The sequence below is a fragment of the Daucus carota genome, chromosome 9, assembly GCF_001625215.2.
Source record: "Daucus carota subsp. sativus chromosome 9, DH1 v3.0, whole genome shotgun sequence".
Taxonomy (NCBI): domain Eukaryota; kingdom Viridiplantae; phylum Streptophyta; class Magnoliopsida; order Apiales; family Apiaceae; genus Daucus; species Daucus carota.
In genome coordinates, this window is record NC_030389.2 from 26,936,346 (window position 1) to 26,947,842 (window position 11,497).

Here is an 11,497-nt window from a genome sequence, read left to right on the forward strand (position 1 = left end):
AAGAACAAGCACCAGCTGAGTTTGTCCCCCAAAGTCTATAAATAGAGGCTTTGTGTTTCATTTTGAACACACAACTACAACTACCCACATTACACACTTTGTAAGGGGCACACACTACACACATACGAGAGCTTAGATAGAACATCTGTTTTGATAGGCGTTTGTGTGTAGAGTGTATTGTAGTCTCTGCAGCCAACCTTCGGGTTTGGATTTATAGCACCTTCGAGGTATTTATCAATATACAGATATACCTTGGAAAATATTGTGTGTTGGTTTAATATTTTCATATCCTCAGAAACCGACCCAATAAATATCCGGAACACGAAACCCATTACAGGACTGCAATTTATTTATCCGCAAGATTCGAAAGAATTTTAAATTGTAGTGAGTATCGTATTCAACCCCCCTTCTACGATACTTTGGACCTAACAATTGGCATCAGAGCCAGGCTGATTGATATACAAATCAGGATCCTTATCGTACTGAAAATCAAGAACCTAGCTTTTGATATTTGATTAGGGGAAATGTTCTTCCGGTTTGTGTTGCTGAATTTGTCCGTAGGCCTAAGCAAGGATTATCTGTTGGATACTGAACTTTGGACCGGGACTTATAAATATATACTTTAAATTTTAAAAAAGTTTATTTTATAAATTTTACTTAATTTATTTTAAACTTATTAATTGAGTTTATTATGAATTAATTAAATTTATCTTATAAACTTAATTAAATTTACTTTATAAACTTTACTAAATTCATTTAATAAATTTGCTTAAATTTATTTCAGACTTGTAAAGTTTACTCTTAGACTTTATCAAGTTTATCATAAATTTTTATAAATTTATTATTTAAATTTGTATAGTTTATGATTTAAATTTAAGTTAAAATCTAGAATATAAATGTTACAGGATTTTATTGATTATGGATATAAGTTCAAGTTCAAGGGTTCAATTTAATTTGTTCTGGAAGCTATGATTTAATTGGAGATGAGACACTTGAATATTTTCAAAAATTAAATTTATCTAATAAATTTTAATATATTTACTAAATGAATTTGTAATAAATTTGTTCTAAACTTGTTCAGTTTATTATGAATTTATTTGAATTTATTTTTTTTAATATAATTAAATTTACTTTATAGATTTAACTAAGTTTATTTTATACTTTATTTTCTTTCATTTTTTAAAATTTTTTTTAAATTTATTTTCTTTATAATTTAAACTTAGTTTAAATAATCAAGTGTCCCGTAACCTTTTCAATTATTTTCAATCCAAGACAAATCAGATTGACATTTAGTTGAGACAGATCAGGATGACAGATTACAAGACAAACACCAGGCTTTTCAAATACCAGATTCTCAGAACCGGTAATGGAAGTACATTGATGACCCAATCCAATTGATTTCTCAAAGAATTATTAGAAGCAGTCTTCAATGTTCGACAAAGCTGATTGTGATTCGATGAAGATTCTAATGAAGACTAATTTGGTACTACTAAAAGTGGATTTTGAAGAAAGTACTTCAGGCCTTGATCTGAGTAATTACTCCGACTTGATTATCAGATCACCAGATCAGGATGGGAATTTGCTACATCTGCAATGCAGCATCTTTCCAGGGCTCAGAATGTCAACTTTGAATGGCACCACTGGTAGTAGGAAAAGAGAAGTTTTTACGGACGAATCTTCAAGGGATTTCAATCTAACTTAGTGATTCAGGGATATACAATTACACAGTGGATTGTACCAATGCTAAATTTATCTGGAATCAGCTGAGATCAAAGATAGAGAACTGTGGAGGTTTAAGGATATAGTTATCGAGTTACTACCGCACCAAATCAGTTTCGTGCATTTATGTAAGAACCTTAGGATTGAACAGAAGAGTTTGTAACTGCTGAATTTGAGGAAGCTCAAGTCGACGAAAGTTAACACTTTTGAAGAATGTGAGGACAGAACTTCAAGGATTAGTATAACACTATCTGAGAGGTTTAGTCATGGCAGATTCAGATGGAATCCATTGGTTTCAAGTGGAGACTCTTCAGGGTTCAGTTCGACAGGTTGTTTGAAAACTGAGTTGGTCAGCGCACACAATATTGATTGGTATCTTTAGCAAAGAACGGTTGCTATATATATTGAAGCCTCGACAAACAAGGATGATAGGGCTTGTCTGAATTTCAAGTGGATGTTTTGAAAGAAACATCACAACAAGTTCTTATGCTATTTTAGGAAAGGTGTGAGCTGGATCAGTTGCTGATGAGAAGGATGATTATGGTTATCTGGCTATCCTAGCATTCTCTGAAGATGACTCAACTCGCACATCTCAGGTACGAATTCTTTCTAACTATGCAATACATATTTTTTTATATTCAAAGCATGTTATAAATCTCTGAGTAGAATTGTTTAACACACAAGCACAAGCATGATAGCATCACAATAGATAATGATTGGACTAGTATGCTAGATCACTATTCTGGTAACTAGGATTGATGATAATCTTGTGCATGTGTCTTTAGCAGATTCTTAACATGTGTATGAATATTTAGGATTTGATTATTTGCAATGGTGAGATTAGAAGCTTTCCTTTGGAACACGACTCTTAGTTTTAGGGGTTATGATCCTAGCATGTATAACTTTGTTAAAACACTTACTTTCAGATTCCCTAGTACAATTAGATTTGCTTATCTAACCTGAATTGTTTGTTAAGGAATTTATTTGTTCTATGATGGAATGTCTACCTTATGTCAATAGAACTATTAGAACTTCCTGTTAGATCTAAAACTGACTTAGGTAATAGAGATAGTATAATGCCATATAACAACAGATTGGAATCAGATCCTTATGCTCTTAGAAGATTATTGAATATATGTAATTTTACTTTATACCTATTGCACTTGTGTTAATTGGTTTAAGTAGAGAGTACTGAATCTTCTGAATTGCATAACTGCCTGTCTTGATCTTGTCTTATCTTTGATTGTTTGCCATGTGTGTTCAACATCATGTCTGCTTATTTTCAAATCATGAATGTATGTCTTTGTACTTGCATTGATTTCAGAAAAACATGTTTGAGAATCACGTTATGGCAATGTCTAGATAAGAATTAGCATGATAAGGTTGCTTCTGTTGTTACCACTCTTGAAGAAAAATCTCTAATCCATCCGAACCCAGTTATGATTGGGAACCATAGAACACTTTCCATTTGTTTTGCAGGTTACATATGATCCATATGATTTTTGGTGCACTCTGTTTGCTGAGTAGCTGAAATCATATGATTCACCAAAAGTACCCTGTTAGCAAATGTGATCATGTGAGCAGTTCCGTCAATAATCTTTGAAAGATGACAACAAAGATTCTCTTGCGGGACATGCCTGTTTTCCTGGAATGTCATCATGGAAGTATATCTTTCTTGCAAGAAGTCAAAACACACATTCCTAGTATCAGACTGTTCTCTGACAAAGGACATTATGTCAGTTCAAGGAATAGTGTTTTATCTCAAATCAGGAAGGATGTGAATTTGCTCGTAGCTAATATGTAACTTCAACTAAAGATGGAGTGAGCTGTTTCGATAGTAAAGCTTCATCAGATAAGTGTTAGCTATAGCATCTGAAGCTCTCACACTTGTATGTCAAAACAAGGAGCTCTTTCTATTCGTAAGAAGAGAATTGGTGAGAGGGCTACCTCATCTGAAATTCATTATGGATGAAGATTATGAGGTATGTTAATAGGGAAGTCGAAGGAGCATCGCATAGAAGCAAAGATATGATCAACATTACTGAGCCGCTTGAGATGATACGTATGGATTTCTACGGATCAGTTAATGTCATGTCTACAACAAAGCCAGATATCTTTTTGCGATGATCATTGACTACTCTAGATGCATTCGTGTTGTTCGTATGTGTTCGAAGGACGAGACATCACAAATGAAGGTTGATCGAGATGAACCCTGATCATTGATAAATCCAGAAAGACACCATTCTTGCCAGTGGCCAATCAGAAGCAAACACTAACTCGTGGTATGTGTTTGGAGGAAAATGCCTCTTTGAAAGTCTTGCATTTGAAGATCAAAGAATACTTTCCTCGGCTACTCTATGGAGTCTACAGTCTACAGGGTGATTGTGATTAATCAATAGAAGGTGATTGTAAGTCTGGACAGGACATTGAACGACACTTTGCTCCAAGCTGTTAAAGGTGATATTATTGGTATAATAATGATTCAGATCCAAGCAGAATCTCTTTGCAAGGATAAGGATTATTAAAGAAATCCCAGCAACAGCTTAGGGGGAGCATTTGGTGGATCCACTAGTCAAACTCAACACCACATTGAAGATGAATAGGACATATGAAGAACGTATCTGCTTAGACAAAGGGTTTGGACTTTGGAGTCAATATCATTCCCGGGTTCTAGTTCTTAAATGTTCTGAATGGTGAAGTGAAGACTAGGAGAGCTATTGTGAAAGGATGTTGTTTCTTTGGGTTTCAATCTGGAGTGAAACTTGAGGAAGATTCAGAAGCTCTTAAAGGGATCCAGATTGAGTGATTGCACAACAATATGATCTCAATCAAGTTGTAAAGCAGATTGTGCGGACTCTGATACCCTGACCTAAAGACAATTCAGTACTTAGTACTTGTCAGGTATTCAGATTCCAACTGGATAATTTTGGCTCTGTTACGAGGGACAAGCCAAATTTGGTTGCTTAGAGTTACTTCAAAGGAGAAGGTTATGAAGATGATAGAAATAGAATCTTCAAGTTCAGGACTCTACATCTTAGGGAACTCAATGACCTTCATGATTGAACTAAAGCACCATTAACGAGACTCGGGTTCAGGATATTACAGTGAGCTAGAAGATGAAGCTTCATACAACATTTCAAGGACTTTGCAGTTGTGGATCCAACGGAATTTGTATATCTCTTTCCTCATCAGCTCTCTATGAGTTACTCTCCAAGACCTGATGATCGTCATGAACATGGTATGACTTCTGACTAGCATATTATTTTAAATATCTGTTTGCTAGAGTCATATTTGGTATCCAAATTATTACCTCTCATGATACAAGGCACACACAATACAACTATTTGTGCTGTGATACCATGATTATATTATATGTGGACTAACGTCACTTATGCAAGATAATTGCTAAGTGAATGCAGATTAGTGATATGATGAGTTTGTTGGAAAGTTGCAATTCTTTATGGTCTACTAGTTAGCCTAAAGAATGATGGCAATAAAAGGAAGTCAGGGATCTTTTGAATATGCGCATTTTGGAAGATTCTAGACCTGCCAAGACTTAAGCCAACAACCACTGAACTTGATCAGTACAAGAAAGGTACATCAACTGAAATGTCAAGTCTTAGAGGTATTCAACTCATCACTTTACTTAACTGCAAAATGATCGCGTGTTATATTTTCTTTATGTCAATGTTCATGGTTCTAAGTGGATTTTGGAGAACCTATCCAATTAGTTGTTAAGAGGTTTATAGTTATTTTTGGGGATTGCCTAATCTATTGGAATGGTACCTTAAAGATACCGTGCTTAACCTGTACAACTATAGAGATATTGTTTTACAGATTTTCAGAAAGACAGAGGATTTATTCTCTCATGAAGCTGTCATTCGTGGAAGGAGGTTGATTTCTTGTTATAATAAGAAGATGCCAAGAACAAGAAAATAACTCCATTTCCAGCAACTCTGTGAAGCACTCTCTACTCCCTGGAACCTAAGGATCTTGCTATTGGAACCTAAGGACCTACTGCTCAATCTAGTGCTCGTTGACATAAGGTATTACTTCTTTCATGAGCATGTTTATCGTATTTCTTGAATGAATTCATGAGTATTAAATTGTCTATACATAGGACTTGTGAATTTATTTAAAATCCAGTACCTCGTGCTTTTTGCTATTCTATGTGATTTCCATGTTTATTGCCTTGCATGCTTAGATGGTGATTATATGGTTTAGCATGTGTGTTTGTTATTTCAATTATTTAAATTGTGTTGCATGACAATTAAGTGACTTATTTGTTCATGATTTAAATAATTAGGGATGACATGAAGCATGACTTAATTATGTTATTTTTCTTGATCTATACCTCTTCAACAATTGGTATCTAGTAGAGAACTTTGTCATAATCTAGTCGTGATATATCTGTATTTGTGAACATACTTAGGATTATTTTCTAGGTTGAATTCATTTATATTGGTATATAATCTGTAGCATGACTTATTTGTTTCTAGACTTATGACTTGTATCAGTAATTGGTATGTGGTTAGAATCTAGTTAGAATTTAGTCATGATATACTAGTATTTGTGGAGTTACTTAGATTCTCTCTAGGCTGAATCCATTTATATTAGTGTATATATTTGAAGCATAACTATTTGTGTTGGATATTCGATGATTTATTAATTGATATTTTATTTCATGTCTAACTACATATAGTTGTGATACTTTTAGTGTTAGTGATATTTTTGCATGCTTATATGTAGATCACTAATATTAAGTGTTAATATTTTCTGCGAGGAGTTGTGTGAGTTCACTTGTGTTTAATGATTATCTGTGTAAGACTCGTGAACTTTTCTTCAACCTTCCCTCGGGCTTGCGTATATCTTTGTATGATTGTCATGATTTTAGTTGTTATATGTTGATATGATAATTATATGATATTACGTAGGTAATTATTATTTTATCTTAGTTAAATTGTGATCCACAATTATATGCTTATTTGTTTCATGTTTGACTTTGATAGAATAATAGAAGCATGATTAATTCTTTTTTGAAATATTTAATTGGTATCTACTTTTGATGCTTTATTGATGTTTTATTTGTGAATTGATTGTGATGTATTGGCACTGGTGAAATATTGTTGCATATTTCTTAAAACCACTGGTGCTAATATATTTTAGGTGTTTAATATTCTGAGTACAAGGGAGACAACATAATCTTTATTCTGTCTCATATTTATGTTCTAGAGTGGTGTGTTTCTTTAAAGAAATTTTCATATCAATTGATTTCAACAATTGGTATCCACTACTCTATATCATAAAATTTCTTAGAATATTTTGCATCTATACATGTAGCGTCATAGGACGAGACATTGATTATCTTGTATTTGTGTACTTGGTGATCTTTGTCACTTGTAGCGTCTGTTTTGACGATGTGCTAGTATGAGGCCTTTTCACTAATTAGTGTGGCGAGTGCTTCATACACTGTAGCGCATAAATTTTCTTGTTTCCTTTTTAAATTGTAGTGAGAAACAGGAGTCTGTGTCTTTTTCAAAAGACAAGTTCATTTAAACCTTTTATGCATAGATTCAGACTCTTGTACTCAAACCAGTTTTTAATGGAAAACTTTGATTCTTTCATCAGTTGTGATTGTCATTCTTTATGAAAATCATTTTTACAATCACAACTGATTCATTTTTCCTAAAAAGATTAAATGCAATTGCTTTCATTCAAAATCATAAAATGCATTTATATCTCTTTCTGTTCTGCGGAACTTAATCAGCCTCTTGGCTTTCCTGGATAGTCATAAGGTTGAAAACCAACAATCTTTATCCCAGACTATAAAACCAAATTCAGAACACATCTCAACTTTCCCCCTGGAGTAATAAGGAACTTTTCAAAAAAAAAGTCAATGAGGGAGAAACTGTACTTGTTGCAGCAAATAAGGATGTGAGGGATAGTGTACCCACAGCTCTACCTCTCAAGAAGAAAAGGTGTTTTGAACTTGAGGTAACTGTTGCTCATCTGTATTCTCTCAAAAGAATATAGAGCTGAAAAGGCAATAAAACAGTCTCTGGAATCATTCTCTCAACAGGGTGAGTCCATTGAAATTCGCTCGTCAGCCAGAGCATCTTGTATTGAGTCAAGCACATCATCAGTAATCACTCTGATGAAGAGACTAAACAAAAATCTTATGGACACAATACAAGAGAGTGCACAGTAAGGTTAAAGGTTTTGTTCCAGAAGCAACTTCTTCATTTATCATTTTACGATAAATAAGATGGTTGATGCCTTTACAGGTGTAAGGAGGAAACGAGGATCTCAATTGCCAAATCTTCAGGATTCTCGTCTCCCTTCCCAGATAAGAACAGATTTGGATCCAATCGGAATGGATTTCCTATTTATAGGAGATCGGCAACTCTCTGACTATGAGTCAATATATTGATGAGTCGGTTGAGGATCGGGGATTTACGAAACCCCATTGCACCGCCAGTGACCTCTCTTGAACGGGCTATGGTGATTTTCTCATGCAGGTACAGAAGACCATACTTTGAGTGCTGAGAGAAACACTGTGAGCCAAACACTGAGAGTTAAACACTTGGTGAGATTCTGAGAAGAACTAGTGAGACATCAGAATGAGAAATATGTGAGCATGAGTGAGTGCAAACACATAGGATTTTGAGAAGAGTGAAACACTTGTGAGGTACATATAATAATTAGTATTGAAAGCTCACAAGTTGTTGAAAGAATTGACGGAAGCAACTACGGTTCATTCCATTTCATGGTGTGAACTTATGGTTGATGATTCTCTTGAATCAAGTGTCTTCACAGACATTGAGGAGGACTTAGGCCTTTGCCATAATTAAGCCTTTGTCTAACCTCCCAGAGCAAACAACTCTGGATCCTTAATTGGATAAGCCACTTAGTGGTTGGCAACTTGTGGACCATGATTCGGATTTATCTGATGAGTCTGCAGGGACTGGGAATTACGAACTCCCATTGCACCACCGGTGACCCCCTTTAAGGGTGGCTAAGGTGATTTTCTTGCAGGTACTCAGCATTTTGGAAGCTCAGTATTTGTGTGGTGGGATACACTTACAGAACTCGTGAGTGACACCCTTACCCAAAAACCGAGAGAAATTTCAGTGTTGAGTGATACACCTGCAGAATGTTTTTGTGAGACACCCACTGAATACCAAATTCATACCTAAAGGCAAAGTGGATACTATCACTGAAATGTTCGACTGACTGCCGTTGGAGTCTTGTTAAAGATGTTATCGAAACCTTATCAGGGATCTAACAATTGGTATTGCAACCTAAAAATATCGGGAAGCTTTATCATTTGGTAACGCTAAAGGGACACGGTTGTCAGATTTTACTCATTACTTTTCCATTTGGAACCTATTCTTTCAGCATAGGGACCAACTCAATCAAAGTAAACCCTTCTTCTGAACTCTTTCTTCGACCCCAGCTTTAGCGTTGTTTAGTTCTCTATGGGGAGATTATCTTTTGGTACAGGAAGTATTGTACACATTCCTTAACCTATTTGATACCATATATCCTCGGAGGATTCCACAACTAAGGGGGAGAATATATTTAGGGGGAGAATATATGAAAGGGGGAAGAAAAAGTAAGTTAGCTTTCTTCTGCTGTCTACAACTAAGGGGGAGTAAACCACTCTTTAGCTGTGTAATACGGAGGAGGAGATTGATCTTTCATCTAAGGGGAGATAGCTATTTATCACCAAGGGGTACTTGATCAAGGTAATGGGAGGAGAAGTAATAACAACTCATGTACACCTCACCACTGTGTTGTATTCTTATTCAGGTGGTACGTGGTATGATTCCTAGGAAGTAGTGGTATTGGTTCACCACTATCTTTGTCAGAGGGAGAAGCATAAGCAAAGACTTGTTTCTTTACTTTTGAGGAATCATGGTGATACATTTATTCTTCAGAAAGTGGTACACAGGAACTTATTCATCACCACTGAAGAATTTAAAGAAGCTGCAGATTGTTCTTTGCATAATGGAATGTTTTGAATTCTCTTCAAGACAAATCATGAGGATTATCTGGCAGGTAAGAAAGGACCAGAGAAATAAAGGTGATATGCACATCTGTTATTTCTATTCATGAAATCTGGAAATATATTATATAATCCAGAAACATTGTAGCATTATTTACTAGTCCAGGACTTTACTTTTTCTAGTGTTAGTTGAGTTATCCTCCAGAGGATTTGCTTGTTATGATTAACAAACAAATAGGGGGAGATTGTAAGTCTAAATGTAAAGACAACCCTATCTGTTACATAGGGATGATAACTCAACAATAGAACAGGACAAGTAAATAACACTACGCCTGCACCGAAATCGGAAGATACAAAGACAAAGGTTGAAGAAGCCATCTACAGTCTTGTAGGAATAAGTTCACTGGAAGAAGTTCATTAATATGTTCATGCCTCAGTGAAGAACAAAGATTGAAGTATTCAAGATTGTGGAAGCAATGAAGATGTTGTTTAAGTACTCGAAAGATTTCAGTGCAACCCCTGAAGCAAGATATTTCAGGATATCTTGGTTGGTTATTTATAATCAACAAATTGAAGCAATACTCAAGTCTGGTGTGACTGATTAAGTACGTTGTCAAGAAAAGAAGACGGAGAATCAATTCTGTATTAGTCGTTCGTGAACCAGACCAGTGCACAGGACGTCAGTACGTGTGAATTGGATTCGATTCAATCAAGAATAACTTAATCAAGTCAAGGCAAAGCGACCTCCAAATTAACTAGTAAACACTTATATGTATATATGTGTAACATATATGTATATATATAAGTGTGCTAGATTGTTCTAAGTTAGAACAAGGAAGAAATGGAGCCAATTATCTTCCTGGCGCCACATGATATTAAAGGAGTAACAAGGAAGCTTTTGATTTATTCAAAAGACTTCCTTGCGCCAAAATATATTAAAATCAACTTAAACAATTCTGTTGAATTGTTTTGGTTGGAACAAGGAAGGAACCTCTGACTTTTATTCTTTCCTTGCGCCACTAAAACAAATTCAGCAATTGTTTTGGCGCAAGTTGAAGGAGGAACAAGGAAGAAATGGAGCAAGCTAGAGAGGAACAAGGAAGAAATGGAGCAAGCTAGAAAAGAACAAGGAAGTAATGGAACAAGGAAGGAATTAATTATTTTAATTCCTCCTTGCGCCAAGAATGGAACAAGGAAAGAATTATTAATTATAATTCTTCCTTGCGCCAAATTCATCATCCAGCCACTTCTTCCTTGCGCCAATTGGAACAAGGAAGGAATTGTCTTCCTTGCGCCAATTGGAACAAGGAAGATATTGGTTTGCTTGCGCCAGTTGATTTAACTGGAACGAGGAAGGAATTTCCAATTCTTATTTCTTCCTTGCGCCATTTAAATCATGTAAACATTTCTTCTGAATTGTTTTGGCGCAAGTTGAAGGAGGAGCAAGGTAGATTGGAGCAAGGAAGCTAATACAAGGAACGAGGAAGCTTTGTTCTGATTGGTTGAAAGCTTCCTTGCGCCAAGAACAAGCACCAGCTGAGTTTGTCCCCCAAAGTCTATAAATAGAGGCTTTGTGTTTCATTTTGAACACACAACTACAACTACCCACATTACACACTTTGTAAAGGGCACACACTACACACATACGAGAGCTTAGATAGAACATCTGTTTTGATAGGCGTTTGTGTGTAGAGTGTATTGTAGTCTCTGCAGCCAACCTTCGGGTTTGGATTTATAGCACCTTCGAGGTATTTATCAATATACAGATAT